The sequence below is a fragment of the Grus americana genome, chromosome 2 (assembly GCF_028858705.1).
Source record: "Grus americana isolate bGruAme1 chromosome 2, bGruAme1.mat, whole genome shotgun sequence".
NCBI classification, from domain to species: Eukaryota; Metazoa; Chordata; class Aves; order Gruiformes; family Gruidae; genus Grus; species Grus americana.
Window position 1 is genome coordinate 101,121,581 of NC_072853.1, and position 21,891 is coordinate 101,143,471.

Here is a 21,891-nt window from a genome sequence, read left to right on the forward strand (position 1 = left end):
CCTCCCATGGGAGACAGTCCTCCACCAACTCCTCCAACATGAGTCCTTCCCATGGGCTGCAGTTCTTCACGAACTGCTCCAGCATGGGTACCTTCCTCAAGGTGCAGACCTTCAGGAGCAGACTGCTCCAGTGTGGGTCCCCCACGGGGTCACAAGCCCTGCCAGCAAACCTGCCCTGGCGTGGGCTCCTCTCTCCATAGGTCCACAGGTCCTGCCAGGAGCCTGCTCCAGTGCGGGCTTCCCGTGGGGGCACAGCCTCCTTTGGGTGCATCCACCTGCTCTGGTGTGGGGTCCTCCACGGGCTGCAGGTGGATATCTGCTTCACCATCACCCTCCATGAGCTGCAGGGGGACAGCCTGCCTCACCATGGTCTTCTCCATGGGCTGCAGAGGAATCTCTGCTCTGGCGCCTGGAGCACCTCCTCCCCCTCCATCTGCACTGACCTTGGTGTCTGCAGAGTTGTTCCTCTCACATTCTCACTCCTCTCTCTGGCTGCAGTTGTGTAGGTTTTTCCCTGCTTTTTTTCTCCCTTCTTAACTCTGTTATCCCAGAGGCACTACCACTATTGCTGATGGGCTCGGACTTGGCCACTGGCAGGTCCGTCTTAGAGCTGGCTGGCATTGGCTATGTTGGACATGGGGGAAGCTTCTAGCATCTTCTCACAGAAGCCACCCCTGTAGCCCCCCCCGCTACCAAAACCTTGCCACGCAAACCCCATATACCATGAAACTGAACGATTAAGAAAACAGAAGTGAGGAGGTAGAAAAAGAAAGATGGATAAAACAAAGAAGACAGAAATAGTGTAGATGGAGAGAATAAAAATCTAGGATTGGTGAAAAAGTCAGAAATGGAAGGAAAGGAGAAACAGTCTGTAGAACGTAATTTAGGAGGAAATTGTAAACGTGTTATGATAGTTGCCCCAGAGCAGACAGTGCAGAAGGTGAAAGGAATGGTAAAGAATGACAACTATAAGGAGGCATTTCACACGCCTGGTGCTACACTATGTTATGTATTATCATTTCACCTCAGAAATCTAGACTGAAAAACAACAGCAAAGTGCATTGCAGCAGAACATAGGAAGACGACGCTGGAGAGCAACATACATCACATGCAGTGATGGAAGAGCTGGGGGCAGTTTCTCTGGAGCAGGAGGATAAAAAGGTTGATCGTGGGTGGGGAGTTATAAAATGTTTTGAAGAACAAGACAGCATTGGGTAGGAGGGAATGGTTTGAATAAGCCTCAAAACTAGGGAAGATGGGCAGGGGAGAAAGGAGCTGGAAGAAGGACAAGTTGGGTTGCTACAATGAAATTAGCATGAATTGAAGGGAAATAGGAAGGGAGGTAGGTGAGTAGGGGTCGTAGGAGGTGTCAACAGAACACCAAAGGCTAAATGCTATGCCCTTCCCATCCTGTTCTTCCTTCTTCTAAAAACACACATCTCAGGATCATCCTCTGTTTTCTGACCTTGAAAAACTAGCCCAACCATGTCGGGTGTGGGCTGCTATCAGTCACCAATTCCTGGTAACTTCTTCAAGGTTTCTTTTGTTTTTAAGAAAAAAAAAAAAGCAAGCTGCAATTGGGGCATCTTTCAAGCCTGGTCAGCCTCCTCCAACAGGGCCTGATGGCTGGGGGCTCCGGGAGGGGCACAGCACTCGGAGCTGCCCCGCGCCTGTGCCAGCACGCCCGCCGTGCACCGCGCAGTCACCGCATGCACACCGTGCACACGCTCACAAGACACACGCACGTGGTGTGCACGCCCACGCACACACGCACGAGCACCCTCAACGCCCCCCTGCACGTGCACACACACACACACGTGCAAACAAAGGGCGGCAGATCCGTTCCCCTTCACACCCGGCGGCACCCCCCCATCCCCCCGGTAGCGCTCCCGCCCTGCCGGCAGCCCCGGCCCCGCCGCCCCGACGTGGGGGTCCCGCTCCGGGCGGACCGCTCCGCTTCCCCGTGCGCTTCCCCGAACGCGGGACGGGGACGCTGGGATGCGGGGTGGGCACCAGAAAGTTAGGCACCGGGGGGGCGGGCGGGGCGGGGGGGCCGCTCCCCCGCGCCTTTGTTCAGCGCCGGGGAGAGGACCCTTGGCGGGGCCGGGCCGAGCCGGGCGCGCACACACTCGCACCCACTCGCGCCCACGCCCCGGCCCGCGGCATGAGCCTGTCCCGTGGCCCCGCCGTCGCCACAGGGCCGGGGGGTGGGAAGGAGGAGGAGGAGGATTGAGGCGGAAGGTGTCTCTCCAACCTCCCTCCCTCCAAGGTGAGTTGCAGCTCTGCTCCGCGATTCTTTTGTCTCGGTGCGAGGCCGCCGCGCACCCCCGCCCCGCCTCGCCAAACTTTCGGCGGGGACCTCGGCGCCCCGACGGCCGCCCGCGGGCCGGGACCGGGGCCGGGCAGGGGCCGGGCAGGGATGCGGGGGCAGCCGCGGTTTCCGCCCGGGGCCGCACCGTGGCTGCCGGCGGCGCCCGCGGCGGGAGTCCCCGTGGGAGCGGCCGGAGGGCAGGTGAAGGGGCCGTGGGGCCGTGGGCGGCCCCCTCCTTCCCTTTTGGTTTCTTTGGGACGGATGCGGTCGGCCCCATCTTTGCGCTTTACGCAACAGGTAGGGATGCCAGGAGCTGGCCGCAGCGGTGGTGGCACAGAGCCGTGGCCAGGAGCTTTCGGGGGGCTTTTTTGTTACGGACTCTGGAAAAGTGCAAAGGGGAGGGGGAGGAGAAGCAACAGTCTTCCCAAATTCCCCTTCAGTTGTTTATTTATGTACTTCCCGTGTCCATGCAAAAAGGGTTCGTTTCGCAACTCCGGAGGTTTGGTGTTTTTTTTTTTTTTCCCTCTTTTTCCTTTTCTTTTCTTTTTTCTTTCTTTTAAACTTATTTTTCTTTATGTCCTGCGTTTGTCCGTCTCATTCCGGGAGATCGAACTGACCGAAACCAGATACCCAGAGGCTTGTCCTCACTGACAGTCGGGGGAATCCAAACAAAGAGGTGCATCTACCGGAAATAATGATTTGAGAGATGTTTCTCTCCCTTTCCCCCCACCCCCCCCACCCCCTCCTCGCCTTGAATTAAATTATTTTCTTTTTCTTTTCTTTTTTTTTTTTTTTTTTTTTTCCTGGGAGGTTCAGTTCGAGCGAAGTTTTGCGCCGGAGACGGGGTCGGGGCTGAGGAGGGATGGAGAAGACGGAAAGTTGCGGTAGTGGGAGGAGGCGGGGGGCGAGGGCAGCGCGGGACCCCGGCTGCGCCCGGGCCGCGGGGGGAGCAGGGGCGCGGGGGACCTGCCGCCGCTGCCGGCTCTTTGTCTGCTCGGGCAACTTGAACAAAAGGAGAAACTCGGATGAACTCTCCATCTCTCCCTCTCCTCTCCCGGGTTATCTCATCTTCGACAACTTTATCCGGAGAGATTTACTCAACTTTCTTCGAGCTCTCCCGCCGCTTGAAAGCAGACAGCCCCGCTGTAGGCTCGTAAGGAAATCTGGTTTCACAGTTTAAAGAAAGGAGAAGGTACGTTCGGACTTCGGGCTTATTGTTCTTTCTCGGCTCCCTCGTCCCCCCCACCCCGCTCCCCGCAAGCTGCGCTCTGGACTGGGAGTGCGCAGAGGAGGGAGGCTGCGGGCAGCCGGGCCTTTTCTTTGTACTTTTCGGAGCACATGCAGGTATTTTTGGGGAGGGTAAGGCTCCCCATTCCGCCCTGGCTCCGGTAATGCTGGCTGGGGGGCACTACTCGGGGAGGGGGAGGTACGTGTGTCTCGCCTCCTCGTTCTGCCCGCTTTGTATTTTGTTTTGGTAGTTTAATTTATTTCTTTTTTTACTTTTTTATTGGGGGTGGGGGGGAGTGGGCTCAGAGAGCTTTCTGGGTCGGGCTGTGTTTTTAAGAGTTTGGACAGAGGAAAGCTGAAGACGGGGAAAACTTCTTGGGATTGTAGGGAGTCCTGAGGGCCCTGCCAAGCAGTGGGGGCTGTAGGGCTGGGCAGGGCAGCGCACAGCAGGGGCAAGGTGGGGGCTCCGCTGGGTGCCAGCCTGGGCTGGGGGGGGACGGGGACAACCCAGAGGGTCACACATTGCTGCTGTGGGACCATCCCAGGGGAGCAAGGTGCACAGAAGTGCGGAGGGACAATTTTAGGAGGGGAGGGACCAGACAGAGGACTTTGTTCTTCCGAATGCATTGATCACAGGGGAGGGGGAGAGTGGGGAGGGTCAGTCCAGGCTGGCTCTTCCTTGGCTTGTCTTCTCCTGCACAGTGCAGTCCGCTTCGCTTCGTCCCTTTGAAAGGGTGTTAGTTGCCTTGGTGTTTGTTCCGTTCTTTTTGATATTCGCACTTTCTAGAGCAAGCATCGCAACTTGAGAAAACTTACTCATGTGCTCTTTGTACTTTTCTTAATTATCTCAATTAATTTAGTATCTTATTATTCCCCCTTCCATTTTCTACGCTATGTAACAACCGCCACTTTTCCTCATTTTTCATCCCAGTCCACTACTTTCCCTTTCCTGTGTTATTTTCTTGTCCTAATTTGTCAGTTACCCCCCTCTTTAGATCTACCCGTTTCATAATTTCTGAAGTCTCTACTTTTCCACTTTCTGTTGTCATTCTCCTTCTTCCTGGTCCCTTTCCGCCCAGTCGTCTACCTATATGCTTGCTTGCATTTCCCATGAAAAGCTTCTTTTGCCAGGATCTTTCTTTTCATGCATGTGTAGATACCCTCAGGTTTCTCCTGATGTGACGCAAACATAAAAGCTTCTTCTCGTTCCCTCACCTAAAATTATTCTTCTGTGGTCTGCCCTACCTGCATGTTACTCAGTTATGCAGACAGAGCTTCTAGCAAAAATTCTTGTGTGTCCACCAATATTCACCTTCTCCTTTCTTCTTGTCTTTATGTCTGTGAACGTGCATCTTCCAGTCTCTAAAAGCTTCTTCTAGTTCCTCTCCCTCATCCTTTCCCCCACTCCAGCTTGGCAGCTATTCTTCATATCATTATTCCCTCCTGTGCAGAGTACTCAAACTTTTCTCTCCATTCCTTATATTCCCCTTCCTAACCTAAGCAAAAATTTGCTGTTAGTACTTCTGAAGGAATGGCACAGGAGGAGTAGTGTAGACAGGCACAGGTTTGGCTGCTTTGTCTTGCTCCTTGCTGGGCCAAGTGTCAACTGTGGTGCTCGTTGCCCAAGCCCCAGCTGCAGTAGCATGTTTGCTGGTGGAAGTGCCATAGAGGGACACTGAGCTGGGGCTGAGGGGGGAGAAAAGATCACCATTAAGTTCCTTCCTCCGCCATCCTGATATGTTTCTTTCAAAAGGGTTGACGAGTATTATTTTTGCTACTGGGGCTTTTTTCTTGACTTATCCTTTTCATGAGTTTTGAAATACCTGCCAGGGCAGTTGAAGAGCCTTTATATTACCTTCCTTTCCTGTCACTTCAGTGCTTTCTGTAATGTAAGACTGTACAATGTGTGTAGAAATATGAAAGCCTTTTTCTTAAAGCATTGAAAGTACAGGCATGACAGCATCCAGCCCAATTCTTCTGTTACACTCCAGCCTGGTGATGTTTTTAAAGTGAAATGTCGTCATCAGGCTTTGAGTTTAGGATGTGTCTAAATCTGTGAAGAAATATTTGTATGTTAGTTGCCGAGTGGTGTGGCAGAGTTACTGTGCTGAACTAACACTTATTCCTCCTATTTGAATAGGTCAAAACACAGTCGTCGGGAAAATGGGATGGTTGCCAAAACGTTGGTCTGTGATGGGTGCCATGTTGCTTTATTCTTTGAGTGGTGGAATACAGCTTGGGATTCTTCAGGGGTGGTTAACGTGGTACAAACTGTACCGTACAGCTGCTGAAGGTCTTAACTGTTTGGATTCATACATAACTTAACGGGCTCCTGGAAGAATTGGAAGAGCCTCTTGCCGAAACTTGAGGATATTGTGGAAAATGCTGCTGAGACCCATTTGGATTATATTGCCATCTGACATCAAGGACCTGCAGCTGATGAAAGGTATGCTTCTCCCCTGTTGCAAAAATAGTATTTTGATGTACAAGACATAGTAAGTGCATCGTCTTCGTTTTAAACAAACTTGCTTTGTAACCTTTTATTTATTTTTTTTCATTGCCTTACTGCTGATGCCGGCCAATAGTTTTGAGTGGTGTAATCTGACAGAAATGCCTTACTAATGGTTTGGCAATGCGTATAACTTAAATGTAGAAGGAAAGACTGAACGTGAAACTATTTTCGTTTTCAGAGTTAACTGATATTTTCAAGGTAATGACTTCATTAGGTCTAGGAGTGCTTAGCAGCTCTAGAAAAGCAGACTAGTTAACTTTTAAGAAAAATAAGTTTAAAACAATTTAAACAAAGCATTTTCCACAATTACGACCCTCCAAATAGCCAACTTTGTTTAAAGATGTTACTGTTTTGATTGAACTCAAGAAGACAACCTTCCATTATTTAACCTCTCTTCTTCCAACTAGCAACAAAAATCCTAATGGATGGCTTGTGTGGGGGAAAGAGCAAATAGAAGTATTTCACTTAAAAATTCAAGATATTCTTTTGTTTCATATGTTTTTAAAGTTTTGATTTAAGGCTTCTTGTAGAGTGTTTTTGCATCCTGAATGCCCTAGTACTGAGCAGACAGTGCTCTGTTTTCTTGTTATTGTATGACATAACCGATGTACAAAAATGAAATGAAAACTAGTGGAGAAAACAAGTTGTTAAAGAGTTATTAATGAATAACAAATTATTCCTGAATCTAGATTAAGTGTTAATCCAATGGTGAGGAAATCATTGAGCCCCTTATGAACTATGAAAATTGCAAAGAAAATTTAAAAAACTATTTAAAATGTGATCTTTTTATACTTGCTTTATGCACTTCTTATTTATAGCTGAAAATGAATTACATGAAAATAGTTGGTTTTGCTGCATATTTCAGCTCATCTGATTGGATCCAGCCTATACCATATGTAGGGCAGACAAGAATTCATAATCTTAAGAAAAGTGCTGAGCTGGCTGGCCTACTTTAGAGCAAAATAGAAATCTGAACGAATAATCACTTGTTATCCTTTCCAGTTGTAAACAGAGGTACAAGAAGCAATGCAGTCCTAATTTCCTGGTTCTGACTGTGTTTTAATAAAGACCTACTCTTAATTTTCTTGATTATTGAGGGTAAGCTTTTTGTTAAGTACTGAATGCAATGAAGGTACATTTAGATTTCCATTCTTAACATTGTTCTGCATTTATGCTATTTTTGAACTTTGCATGACTTAAGTTAGCCGTATGAAAGTCTTTATTTTTAAGTCTCAAAAAAGGAAAGTCTTAGGCTGTTTGTGGAAAGAGGAAAAAAAGAATAATACATGGATTGTGCTGGATAAAATTATTTAGAGCTGCTATCTAGTGTCATCTTGGAAAAGAAGCCCAGTCATTACATTTTTGTATTTAAAGGAAACCAAAATTGCGATCGTTTTTTCTTTCTGTGCAGTTCTTCTTCTTCTTCAGTTTCTTCTCAGGCACTTGCCACTCTTTACGAAAAGTAAACTGGTTAGAAAAGGTACACTTCATTTATCTGCATGAAAGCCATTCATTTTCATCGACACTGAAAACTGAAGTGAATTTTTACTTACAGTTAATGTAAATAGAGACAACTCCTTATCTTAGCTTATTCTGAGAATTTGTGTAGATTGAATTTCATCATTGCCATAGGATTCAGGATATATTATGCGAATTATCAGATATGTTTGTGTTTGTTTACACCCAGAACATTTCAAATGTTAATAACTTGGTGACAAAGCTGTTAAGATTTAAAGAGGGGGAATACAATTTATCTGTCTTCAAATTTGCTTTGGACTATTTCCAATAAAATGAAAAGAAGACAGAGAGAAGATCTGCAGAGAGAGGAAAAGTGGGGCCAACTAGGAAACATTTAGTGCGGTAGTTCCCAGCTGGTAGGTGTGCTGTGTTGGTGAGGGCTGAGACCCTTGCAGGGCTTGCACAGAGATGGAGAAAATGCTTTTTGCAGGCTCTGGCTGGAGTGTCCCTGTACCTTTCTCCTGGGAGCAGACCCAGCAAAAGGGGCAGCACCAGCAGGCGAGGCAGGGGGTGGATGGAGGCTGAGCGCTCCGGAGAAGGAGCAGCACCTGGGCCCTGGGAGGGGCGATGGGGAGCACCTGCCTTAACTGGGGCAGGAAGCAGTGGTGCTGCCTTTGCTGGGGGCTGGCTGGGAGGAGCGTGGGAGCTGCTGCTTGAGAGGAGGGTTTCAGGTATGAGCCCTAACACTGTAGCTCTACAGCATGTGATAAAGGGTTGTTCTGTGGTTTGTCTCTGGTTACAATTGGGCTATTGCTTGCTTTGCTTGTGACTGTCCTGGAAGGTGATGGAGATCCTTGCAGGTGTCCTAGGCAGGGTGGGCTTGGAGGTGAGCTCTGAGCCCCCCTCACAAGCCTACCCTGGGGTGTGTTGTCGTTCAGCTGGTAGCAGAACTTACACCTAAACAAAATTAAACTAAACCCAAACAGTCTGAGCGGTGGTTCCTCTTTTGAACTGCACTCTCAGTTAAGGTCTTGTAGCCGATGTATGTTATTGCATGAGAAAGGGTCTTGGTCCATGTAACTGAGGTGAGAGTAACCATGGGGTGTCGCGGGCCAACAGAGCGCAGAAGAGATTTAACAAGCTGGAAGAAGTGCTTTTACAGTGTGTTGTGGGGAGGTGAATTGCAGTGTTGGATTTGTGTGTTGTGAGGAATGGGCAGAGGAGACAAGGGCAGGTTTTGTAACTTCTGGATTTTTGGGTAACAGATAGATGAGGTGGTATATGGAGTAACTTCCTATCAATGAACATCTGGGAAGGTAGATGGGAAAATGCAATAAAGACTTTATTTTATTTCTTTGACTGCTCCTTCCCTTTAGTTGAAGTGTTTTTTTGGGGGGGCATGAACTCCAGAATTGCCAAGTGAGGTAGAAATTTCTGTAGACCTGTGTGCCCCTGACTTGTTCCTGATACAAAATGGAGACAGGGATGTTTTCCTGAGGGCCTGCTGCCTTTTGCACCTCCAGTGGGAGACCCTGCTCCTGGCAGTGCAGGGCAAAGGAGCTTCCTTCTCTGGAGGCTTTACCAGAGCATCCTCCTTGGGATGCAGAGATGCAGTTTGACACTTGAGTAAAATTGTGGGAGAAAGCTTTTAGAAATACTACTGTTAATCCCTAAAAGCGATCCCAAACAGTCCAAAGAGTATTGTGCAATTATGAGGAAGATGGCATGGTAAGTGGTGGCTTTGTGCTCCTCACTGGCAAGGTGAGGTAGAAGCTGTAGGACAGGGCATATTTCTAGAATGGAGCTGGCTTTGTAGCTTTGGTTCCATAGAAAATGGTATTGAAAAGTATCTAGCTTTTTTTTCCCTCTCTTTATTTTGCCCAATGCTGATTGAATCTCATGTGCTTAATCATATAGCTTTATATAGTAAAAATCATAATTGTGAATATGATGTCTTTTTATTTTATTTCTCTGCTTTCACTTGTCACCTTATCAGGTAACTTGAGGTACAATATTCTTACAGAATCAGTATAAGCGTTGGAGTATGGTTTGGTTTTTTTTAGCTTGTGTTAGCAATTTTTGTGAGAGAGGTAGAAGGAAGTTGACAAAGGCTGGAAGGAGAGAGTTGCCACTTATGATTTGGGGGTGCTGGTGGGGTTTACCACCTCCCCATTCTATTGTAGTTATCACTGAGAAATACTTGCATGAAAACTTATAATGAAAAGGAAGCTTCCAACACGTGATCAGCTTTCTGTAAAATGCTATCAGTTATGTCAAGACAGAGCCATATGGTGTCTGGAATAGTTTTTTTTCTCTTGATTGGATTTATTTTATGTAGCAAGATGCTTTCCAACTCACTACTGGATTCTATTTTGATTTTTTTTTCACTTGCATTGTCATAACATGAAATTTGTCACAAACTATTTATGAAGCCTGGTGTAGGGTGCTATTGTGCTTGATACCTTGACCTTCCCTTGATTAAATGCATCAACATGTTTGGGTTTGGTAGGGGGAAATGGATAAGCTAGGGGGATTAAGAATATTTTAACACAAAATTAATTGTGGTCTTCATGTGAGGACAAGGACAGTATTTCCCCTGAAAGGTTATGAAACTACTGCAAGTGTAGATTCTGTATTCGTATCTATGACTATTGTACATTAATGAGAACATATTGCATTTAATTCTGTTAATTAAAGAAGAAAGAAGGGAAAAATTCTCATACCTAATCTAAATGTGCATGCTCCTGCTAAAAGTAGCAATACGATTACTTTTTTAATACTTAAATAAAAGTGTAGCTTGTTTTTAGGAACAACATTGCCACCTTATGAAATATACTGCATTTTGATACATCTTAAATGTTCCAGTATCCATTTTTTTGTCACTTTTCTGTGCGTGGGTATTTTTTTAACTGTTCCTAAAGAATTTTGTACGTGAGATGAGTTGCCTTGAGTCCCGTACGGGGAGATGAGCATGGTGTTGCTCTGGATGTCGGCATTACTTCCCCTTTGGAGATAAGGGAGAGCCTTATGGCAAAGTAGAACCACGAATGTTTGCATGGGATTCCTCACAGGCGAGGGAGGTGGGTGGGAAGGCACTCGTTTGTCATAAAACTTAATAAGTGGGCAATGGAATGGGTATTCTAGGCCGATAAGGATGGAGTCCGACTTAGTTGTGAGCCAGTGTCGATCGGTGAGGAAAGGACGTGGTGAGGCATCTTGAAGACGAGGGTTAATAGCTAGTGATTGATGCAATAGAGAAAGGAGAGGTGGATTTTGTGGGAATGGGTGAGAAGCAGTTTGTCATAATTTATGTGTCTGGAGGCCTGTGCCATCAGAGCATTTCTAATGGGAAAATGTAGTGCAATCTTTAAATGGCCATAGCATAGGTTATAAATATCTCTGGGATCAGTAGTATTGGCTTCTTTTTGGTGTATGACAAAATCATTTCTGTTTAATGCTGTACAAGGAAACAAAGTTGACTTTAGCTTTGCATGTTTTGAATTAAATTTGCTCCCAAAATAACTGCAGTCTTCAGTTGAGGATACAAGTTAGCTTATTCTGTTTGGCTTTGCAATACTGTGCAAGGCAAAAATTCATTTAGGTAAGTGGTTCAGGAATTGCATATGTTGTTTTGAGATTATCTCAGAGGTGAGACTTTGTGTGGCTGCTTGTTTAGTTATCTTTCAGAATGTGCAAATGGGTTTTTGGTTGGTATCAGTGCAGCGTTGCTCTGTGCATATGCTCTGAAAATAATAGAAGTTATGATGGCTCCAGAATACCTAAGAAGATACCCTAGAATATGCAGCAAACGCTGAGGTGTATTTAAGCAACTCTCCACTTTTGTGCGGGCTGGTGTAGTGCTGCACATGATGTTAATTTAGGCATGTAAGCTACTTTAATTGTATAATGGTGCTACCAGACTTGATCTGTTAATTGTTGCCTCTCTGCTGAGCTTGCCTGTGATGTGGCTTCAGCTCTGCCGGTGCCGGAGCTGGCGGTAGCTCAGGGGGCTCTTCCCTGGGCTCCCCTGTGGGGTGCGAACATGGACTCAGTTGTGCTTTGTAGAGAGGCGGCTGTTTAAAGGCTTTGGGCTTCAGGTGTTGGAAGAGACATTCTTCCCCTTACAGAAGATGTGTAGCCTTATTGGTAAAAACCAGAAGATGAGATAGATAATGAAAGGTCTTCTGTCTCTGTGGCTTAAGTTTGCCATAATCAGAGTTTTATGATGCAATATAGGCAGTAGCTTTATTCCTTTGAGCTCCTGGACTGGACCTGTGGAGCATGTTTAGGCATGGATCCTTACTGAAAAGGAGACTTTGGAAGGAAGGGTGGTTCTTGTTCACAACTTCATGTTTTCAGTCCCTTGCTTTTTTTTTGTTTATTGAAACTCATTACACTTGCAAAAGGAGGAATGAAAGAAACATAATTCTAAACCCAAAAGCTTGTTCTTCATCATGTAGACACCTTTTCAGCTTCAGGATTTGTATGCATTATTTTTATAGTCTTAAATCTACATGTTATGTGGCTTTATCAGTTTAAAGCTTTCCTTTTGCATGTGGTTAAAATCTGTGTCCTAGATCATGGCTGGCTTATCAGATTTGGATTAACTGCCATTTCTTATTTTCAAATAGCTTCTTTTCCATGGTATCAACACCTGATATTTGAATATTATCATCCATCTTCAGGAGACTTTGATGCATGAGCATTTCTAGCCTAATTTAGTTGACGATTTGAATGCGTTGTGAAAAACTTTGTTTAAATTGAGAGAAAGTTGAGTGATTATTGCTTTTAAAGCATAAATGGGAGTACAGCTTGCAAAAATAAATTAGCTGTCCCTGTAAAAATCTATATTGTCAACTTAGTTACTCCCTATACATCAGCTACGGGAGTTAGCTCGAGAGGTTTTGATGTGTATCTTCTGCAGGAATTCCAGCACTTGGGCAGTGGAGGAAGGGGGCTATAACTTGGTATATGTTCATGACAGTTTATTTCAGTCCTAGTAATAGGACTGACAAGGAAGTTTTAAAGGCAACAATAAGAGAAAGTTACTCCCTCTCCCCAAAGAAATGGACATTAAGCAAATTGCCTGTTCATTGAGATTGGTTTTGGACCGTACAATGCAAAGATTAATTAGATGCTAGTTTATTTCAAATGTCTTATTTAAACTCATACTTAACGCCTTCCTTGTATGCATTTTATCATATAGTAGCTTGAAACTAATACCTGGAATGTTTTCATCAGCCAATTTGAGTTACCCAGTGCACTTTTTTCCTGTTTAGCCACAGACATTTGAGCTGCTGTGTCTAAATGCAGTCATTTAGGCTGATTTTCAGCAGAGCAAAATAATAGTTGCTATTGATTTCAGTGGTGATATGAACCACTGGGGTTTTTGGAAAAGCAAGTCAGACACCGGAGCCTCTGTGTGTATGTGTATACATGTTACATGCTTATATTTTTAGATATATATATAGACATGTACACATGCACATCATACAGTCCAAACCCAAAGGTGTGGTGCCTGAGGCAGCTTCATGAAGGAGACAGGTGGTTTTTCCTCTCTGTTTGAAGCAGTGTCTAGTGCATTCCTTAACCTTGTTTCTGTCGTCTTGTGTCAGTAGTCTTCCATGCTGTGTTTCCTTTTTGTTTTGGTTTGTAGCTCCTCAAAATGAAATATGTGCTCTGTTCCAATTTACCAGTTTGTTTCTTGAAATACATCCTGCCTGTAAATTCTGATCAGTCGAAAAAACATATAATGGAAAAATGTCTATTGAATTAGTAGTGATCAGGCATATACTGAAACAGTTCACTGTAATCAGTGTTAAAACACTATCTCAATCTCAGGCAAACTGCTCACTCCTTCCCTTCCCCCCAAAAAAGACATCTCTGAAAAGCAGCAGGCATATCTGAAGTGAAGCTATGACAAGCACTAAAAAAAAAAATATTTTTTTCAACTTGTAATCAATTTGGCTTAACTTTTTAATGTGTGTATATGTATGTACATACCTATATATGTTGGTTTGATGGAATCCATTGCTTTAAATTATTCACGGTGTAATACTTGAAGTGGCTAGAGGAGATTTTTTTTTATATATATCTTGTTTTAATATCTTCGGTAAGAACTGCTGTGAGTGCCACCAAAACTGTGTGGAATGTTGCTTGTTGTGGACTTCACGCAGGGTAGATGTATTAGTGGCGCTCTGTTTGAGACAAGCAAAAGGATGTTTGCAAAGGAAGACCAGAACCGTTCCCAGATTGATTTCTCTGCATTTGCAAATGCAAAGAAATCAATCTACTGCTTTGACCTTGGATTGTGTTTTGCAGTTGAAATAGTTTTTTGCCCTGAATACAGTTGCAAAAGGCAGTAAGTTAAGATATGACAGATCAGAAGGAGAGTAGGACAGAAAAGAGGCAGAATAATAATTCTTTTGTAGATTTGTGTGTTTGTTGCCCAGGGTGATGCATCTTGAGCCTTTTCTTAAAGTGTTGGTACAGTCTTGTGAAGCATAGTTGGGCTCTCCGATAACTATGTAGGATAAAGTATTATAGACATTGATAAAATGACTATAGCCTTATTAAAAATAAGGATTTTCAGACACACTGTAGTCTGGTAATAGTTTCTGAACATGAAGGGAAGAGGAGCTCTCTGGTTTGTTGCTCTACTATATCAGAAATGATGTATCTGAGAGATGGTTGCTGAATTAAAGCAGCGTATATTCTAGGCTTCTGGTTGCTTACTGTGAGTAGTGCTGTGCAAACAGCCCAGGAATTGCCAGGAGCCATTTTACTTGTAACACTTTCCCTTCTTGTTTTCTACCACGGGCAGTGGTTTATGGCCATGATTTGTGTAAGAGGAGTAGGGTATCTTCATTCTTATTGTTATTCTGAATGCTTCTAAGCTGAAGAGAGCTGTGAAGTAGACCCTGTTATTTCAGGTCAGTGCCTGGATTGACGACTTGGCAAAAACTTGTTATGGATCATATACTGTCATCACTGCAAAACACAGTAGACTGAAATAGGGTATCTCTGGTTCTGCTTAGGTAAGATCAATTTCTTCTATGAAAAACAAAATGTAAATCTCTGTGGAGAGGCAGGGGTTGAATGTAGTATAGCAACCGCTTGCCAGAGAGATACTCAATAGTAGTTAGCTTTTGAGGGAGATGCAGCCACTTAGCGTGTGTATCTAAAGAGAACCAGGGTGCACTCATAGAAGAATATTGGCATATCTGTTGGACAGCAAATGTTGTCGTATGTGTTTTTAGTGAATTTTGACTTTTTCTGCCTCTTGTCTCAGTGTTGAAAGATGAGAAATACAGACTCTGAGGAATATTGCCATGAACAGTTGATGCCTGCATTTGGGTGTAGGGCTGTCCTATTTTTGTTTTCCCAAGTGGGAAAAGGAACAAATAATTCATTAGGCATAATAGAATATTTAATCTCTCTTATAATGTTTGTATGGTTCTTGTCCTGTCTTGGTTCTCCAATTCCTGGATTTAGAATTGCTATGCTAGCTGCACATGTGTTATTTTATATTGAAATAAGTAGAAAATGTAGTTGAAAAAATTCAGCATAAGAATTCTGCATCAGTTAATTTTAAAATCAAATCTCATATTTCAAGGGTCAAAGTCTTTCATTTGGGGAAAATTATCAGTATAGAAGTTCTCTTTATCTTTAACTGAAATGGTCTCTAATTTATGCTTGATTCTTCTGCTAGGTTAATGTTAATTAGTTTAACATATCACTCATAAAAGATGTCATAGTTGAGTCATTGTGTAGGTAACAAATCTTGCACTGGCTAGCAATGAAGAAATATTACCTCTATCAAGGTATCAAGCTTAAATCGTGGAGTCAGTAAGGACTCATGACATTTTGCAGCCATCCAGCTTAATGCATTTTAATGCCTTCAGTGGTGTGAGGTTTTTTCTTGGGGGGTGGGGTGTGTGTGGGATAAGCAAGTGAGGCAGACCTTTCAGATTATGCCGTATGATATTATATAGTGTAGCCTGTGCCAAGTGAGAAACCTGGTAGAAATGCTGGCTCAGGCTGGAGTTAGGGCTGGATACTATAACACTGATTTAACCTAAAAAAAAAAATAAAAAAATCTGTCCAGTGTTGGGTCAAGGAAAGCATACATAAACAGTGGTAAAAAAGCTCAAATCTGCTTATATTCAGAACCCAAGTAATTTGATATTAACACCACAGATAAAAATTTACAAGTATGCATGCTGGTAATTAGCTAAGTAGTTTCATCCATCTCTGCCCTGAGAGAAGTATTGGAACTGGGCCTATAGTGGAAGGCAAATTTCAGTTGTAATTGTGGAGTGGTTAGTGTGACTCCATAATCTTTTTTCTTTTTTTCTTCCCTCCCCAAAATAATCCCCCAGCCTCTCAGAGGAGGTGATGGTGTGGTGCCGAGTCCTGGCATCCTGCTCGGCTGTTACAGCTATTCCAGGGTACAGGATGGACAAGACAAGTTAGTCTGACCAGACCTCTAACCAAAAGATGCTGCCCACATTTATTTATTTAAACCACCAGCATCTGAACGGCAATGAGCAATTGAACAAGCAGTCAAGAGTGCTGTTGCTTCCTCTGCCTGGACGGAGGTCTCGGGTCTTGAGGGTCAGTGGGGTTTCGCTTGAACAGCACAGGCAGGCATGGTCAAGAGACAAGGACTTTGCATCAGAAATGTTAACGTGAAAATGTTTAAACCTCCTCCACTGCTAAAGGCTGTAAACCTGTACGTGCTACAGGAGCAAGGCAGTCCTTCCAGTATGTGGCAGAGAATGGCTGAAACTTTGGAGGGCGCCTGCCACTGCGTCTCAGAAATCATAAACTAAGCACGCAGATGTGTTTGCTTGCCAGCTGTGTGTTTGTTTCCCTCTGAAGCAGATCACTGTATCTTTGTGGCCAGGTAAACATGCAAGTGAACAGCCAACACGTTCTATCGTCTCACAGTCTGAACATCAGCAGAAGTTAGGTTACCTCTTTAATCTTTTTGAGTATCCTGCTAAATTCAGTGGTTCAGATCCAAGACATGGCAGCTTTGCAGCAGGTGGAGCTGATGGAAGAACAGGAATGTTCTTCTGCCTCCTTTCAAATTGTGTGAGCACTTAAGCTCCTTTGGACTATTGGTGCTTCTGTACCAAGTGGAAAGCGGAGCTGGTGATTATTTGGTTTAGTGCGAAGATTCAATGAAATATTTTTCATAAATATATACCATTCTTGAACATCCTGCTTTACGGCTCGTAGCACTGGCGTATTTGAGTGTTTCAGCATTGTTACGTGTGACGTAAGACAGCTATCGCTTTGTGTCTCGGCATAGTTAGATGAAGACATCAGGCAACTATCCCTTTGATGTGGCTACCATCTTCAATGTGTCACACTGACTTTTTAATGAGATACTATTGTGTACATAATTATGAACATCAGGTTTTCCTTTAACTGAAGGAGACCCCTTTCTATGAACAGGTTGCTCTTAAGGTGCTGTTTTCCTGAAATGGTTTTACTTCTAGCTTCCTTAGCCATTTGCTCATTCATTCATTTGCAATTATAAGTTCTGGTTACCACAAGAGTTGAAAAATTGTAGCAAATGAGAGACTTATTTCTGAATTTGCTTCTCACCTTGGATTTGCATTAAGCTTTCAGGCTTCCTTTAATTTTAACCATGGAAACTGAATATATTACACTAATTTTATTAACATCAAAAGACTTCAAATTGTTCACGTGTAGCTCTTAAAATTTATAAAGCAGCAGTTTAAGACTTTGAAATTCTTAACAGATGCTCAGCTATGTTCTCAGTATTTGAACTTAAAGCAGAAAGAATTTAACTCAATTATAATAATGTAAACCTTTCCCCTTTTGCTTTGCATAATTAAATATTTTCATTTACATAGCGCAGAAGTTTAACATTCCAAACAGGGTAGATAAACAGAAGAAAAAGACAGACAAAGATGCATCTTTGCATGCAGAGTAGTAATGCACTTGCTGGTAATCTTACTGTGCTAATTATTAACTTTAACTAGAAATGCATATGCAAATTCCTGTGAATATGGGTTGTATTTAATACGTGATTTTTTTTTTTAATTGCGTGCATCTCCTGAAATACTCGGGGAAGTTCATTAGAACTGGGGCAGGAATGCAACCACCTTGATATCTTCTTTTACTTCTTGTTTTAATATAGTTAGCGGAAAAGGTCTGGGGAAAATTAAAGTTTCCCTTTGTTTGGCCAACTTATGTGGATGCAGGAGATAGTTTGAGTGTTCCAGTGTGCAAGTCTGTGATCCTGTCTGTCTCTGATTAGCATAGTTTTTCCTACACCAATTGTAAAAGGTGGTTATTGCTATCACTTTGAGTAATGCTGTGTATCAGATTTGCCAGCCTGCTGTCAGAGTAGTATCTCTGTGATATAATGTGAAGCACCAGGTGTTTTGAGGGCTGCAGAATAGACCTAAATCTGCAAATAAACAGCTGCACTTCTTTAAACGCTGCTGTTTGTCATGTCCACATCAGCAAAATGTGTCAGACTGAAATTTAGCTTTGTGTTTCTGAAGAAATTTAGTGCAACTTTTGTTGATTGGTTTAATGTTACACTTGAATCTTCTTGTAAGTGGGAGGATCATTGATGTTCCCCTATAACAAAATGAAGCACTTCTGATTCTTATGTTCCTAAATTCTTAAATTGTGTAATGTTTTACAGATCACACCAAACAACATGTGATTAAACACAAGTGTGTAAAAATAAGAGAACAACACTTTTTTCTTTTTTGGTAGTGTCTTTTTGTTTGCTTAGCTGGTGAAGTTGGAGGGTATATAGCTTGGTTTGATTGAATGTCATGCATCAAAGCAGTTTGGAGGATTTTTTTCACACTGATGACATGCTTCAAATCTCAAATTCAAAGTGCCGATACATACATACAAATATTCTATAATTAAAATTAAGAGAAGATTTTTTTTAGACAAAAATTACATTAAACACTGTTTTCAGCATATGGATTTTATGGCATGTATCAAAACACAAAATAAAGTGGAAATTCAAGCAAAAGGAAGAGCACTGGTCTGTATGAATGTGTACACGTGCATTGTGGGATGGGAGAGGGAGGACCTTAAAGGAAGTTGGTGTATTTATTTTTGACCTTTTATTCACAGTTCCTGCAGGGATCCTTAGTTGATGAGCTTTGGGAAATTGTTTCAGTGGTACTTATTTTTTTGGGGTTGTCTGTCAATTGTCTGGGTTTCTTCCATTTGCAAATAGTTTTTCTAATACACTATAGAAACCTTTGTCATCTTTTTTCCTTGTTTGATGGGAGTGAAGATAAGAGAGCAGGATGTAGATGAAAAAGAATGAGAACTTAGTTTCCAATGTAGCAAAACTTTGTGTCCTAAAGCTTCTTCTGATAGCCACCCTTTTAATGTAATGAGAGTGGCTGCTTGCTAAATACAAATCCAAGAGTGTAGGTTACTTGCTTAAAGAAATAGTGAAGCTACATGGATCTCAATTTTGATTTTCATATAATCCCAAAAGCTTGTAACAATGTGTGCTCTTGTTTTCTTTTCTCTTGCCTCTAAAACTGATCACTGGGGAGCACTTACATGTTCTAAAAAAGTCTTTGGGACATCTGAGCGCCTTAAAGATAATTTTATTGGTAGAAACGCAACTGGAGGCTGAGTGTGGTGTTCTCTTAATTTTTGTTATTGCTCTTTTTGCTTTAGCTGTTACGTATTTTGTCAGTTCTCTGTTCCATTCTTGCTTCATTAGACTTATACTACATCTCTGAAGGGTCATTATGAAGTAGCTGCTTATCTCAGGAAATCGTAGTGTTCTCTACATTTTTGAGATGTTTTGACGCTTAGCAGAAAAATGGGTTTGGTTTTGGTTTATATTAAGTGTAGTGAATGTATTGGAGAACTGTCAATATATTGTAGTTGGATTAGGTAAGTCTTTGTATATGAGGAATAAACATGGTTCTGTGACTTTTTTTTTGGTTTCTTAACTGGATGTCTGCAGTATTGCCCTCCAGCTCGTTTTCTGTCTTATCGTATTCTCTCTGGCTCTGTTTCTGTTCATTTACAACTGGATTTTACTATACTGAGGCTTCTGTTTGAGGTGAGATAGCGAATTGTTTCAGTATGTCTATGTGTATGAGGTAGGATTTGGTTTCTTTTGGTAGTAAGAATCCAGTGCAGAGAGCTGTATGTAGAAAATACGGAAATACTTTTCTTGTTTACTGGATTTTGTTCACAATTAGCTTATGCTATGTAGCTTAATTTATTAGAAAAGTAGTGTGGTGTTGCTTTACTAAGCCTTTCTCTCTCCCTTTTCCTAGTCTTGACCTTGTCAAAGACTCTTAAAGTAATTGTGTGCCCTTTTCTCATTTGAAAACTAAACACCTCCCCCTCCCCCATACCTGACATTCTGAAAATAATATTGGAATATTAGGCCTGGGGGTCTCTGGAGTACAACCATTTGTGTAGTCTGTGTACTTTTTCTCAGGTTTGTTTTTGTCCAAAGATTTAGGGAGTGACTATGCACTTTTTACTTCCCAAGTCATTAGTGATACGTGGATGATTGGGTCTAAGTTTAACTATTGGACTATAATCTCTGGGGATTAGACTTCCTAGATGTTTTAATACCAGGCACTGCTGTTAGAAACTGCAGTGAATAAGCAAGTCCTGATTCATGTGCATTTAATTAATCCTAATGCCTGGGACTTGTTCCAGTAAATTCATACATCTGGGTGAGTGCCCAAGGTTTTCAATGAGTTCTTATAGTTTGGGTATTGACCTTAGACGGCTGGAGACTAGAATCAGGGTATCATCCACATAAAACATAGCTCTTCTGTGGGACCTATTTTAGTATTTGTTAGTGTGTCTTGGACTATGGCTCTGATTATGTTGAAGAGGCTCAGGGCAAGAAGACATTCTTGCTCTGATCTTGGTTGCAAGAAGTGTAACTTTTTTTAAATGCAGTTTGAATAACAGACCACTTCACAGCAGTTTAATCCAATTGCGAGACAGTGTATCTCATTTTCCTAAGGACTCTGATGGGATAATCCCAGGTAACCCCATCATAAGCTCTTTTCAGCATGTGGCAATACCAGCGATGAGTGCTGTGATAGTGCAAGTGACTTGATTTGTTGCTTGAGGTTGCCTGGTCTAGGCCTGGATGCAATAAATTTAACCAGGGGTATTTTAATAATTTTGAGTGCAAATATTCAACTTAAAAAGGGAGTAGCAAGGGGGGAAGCTTTGGAATGGAATCTCTCTCTGTGGTGGCACTTTGGCTGCACACTGGAGTGAAGTATTACTGCAGTAGAGGAAGACCATGTTAGGAAATAGTTAAACTGTACATGTCAATCCATGGGACTGTGATCCTTGTGATAGTTCAAGTCACAATTTGTTTGAAACCTGCTCAGTTGATGGCACCTGTTGCTGGCTGGGTTTTAGTGGACATAGCTGTTTTTTTCATGGCTGTAGGAAATAAGCATCCTTTCCCTGAGTGCATTTGTGAGGGTGGTAAGAACATTTGTTTTGCTTTCAGCACTGCCTAGGCTTTCCTGTGTTGCTTTTGTAGTTGGATCATTTTTCCTGTAAGAGATGCTTCTGAAATGCGGGGCAATGCAGTCCCGGGAAGGACCCTCCCTCACACCACACCAGTTGTGCCAATTGGAATGGGAATGTCATTTGGGGGGTGGGGGGGTGTCTGTCTCTATAGAGTATCTGGGCAGAGAGTGTTACACCTCTGAGGTTTTTCTTTCCTGCCTGTGTGGTGGGAATTTGATTTCTTCAGTTCTGATCACTTTAAGAGGTAATAGACAGTCCTCTCGTGTATCATTTTTATGTGGGAGCTGTTTAATCATTATACCAGGATTTTTAGTTTCAGGGTTGACATCTCAACTTGTGTGCTCTGTGGTCAGGATTTCTGGGTGTTGTGTATGATGAGTTGTTTGGGGTTTTTCTTGGTTTTGTTGGGTTTTTTTGTGCATGGGTTTTTCTCCTTTTGTAATATCACTGTTGGAGCTGGAATCCCTGAAGGTCTCTAGTTTGCTGTGAATGAAATCCACAAAGTCAGTACCTGGGAGGAGCAAGGTTTCCATTCTCCCTACCTTTCCTTGCCCTTTGGGAGAGGAAGTTTGAGTGAACATCTGCATTGGCTGGAGATTGCATTGCCTACTCCACGATAATCCATGGTCATTTGTATCTACGATTGCTCTGATGGTGTGAATATGACAATGGTATTTTGCCTACCTATAAAAGGAAGGATTTGCAGTATTGGTAAGGAGGGGGAAGAGCTCAGGGGCAGGAAGGGTGGTACTTGGTCAAAGTTTTGCCTTTGGCGGGGGGGGAAGGAATAACAAATGCATTAGAACTCTTTTGTGGCACACATGGG

At 43.0% G+C, this 21,891-nt stretch overlaps 1 long non-coding RNA gene across 1 annotated transcript in view; it reads left to right on the plus strand.

The window, feature by feature from the left end:
• Window positions 1-2,639: 2,639 nt before the first annotated feature.
• LOC129203058 (uncharacterized) overlaps window positions 2,640-21,891 on the plus strand; it is a 264,016-nt gene continuing 244,764 nt past the window's right edge. The window contains exons 1-2 of the long non-coding RNA XR_008575906.1: window positions 2,640-3,503; window positions 5,679-5,984. This is a non-coding gene — a long non-coding RNA (uncharacterized LOC129203058). The remainder of the gene's footprint in view (window positions 3,504-5,678; window positions 5,985-21,891) is intronic.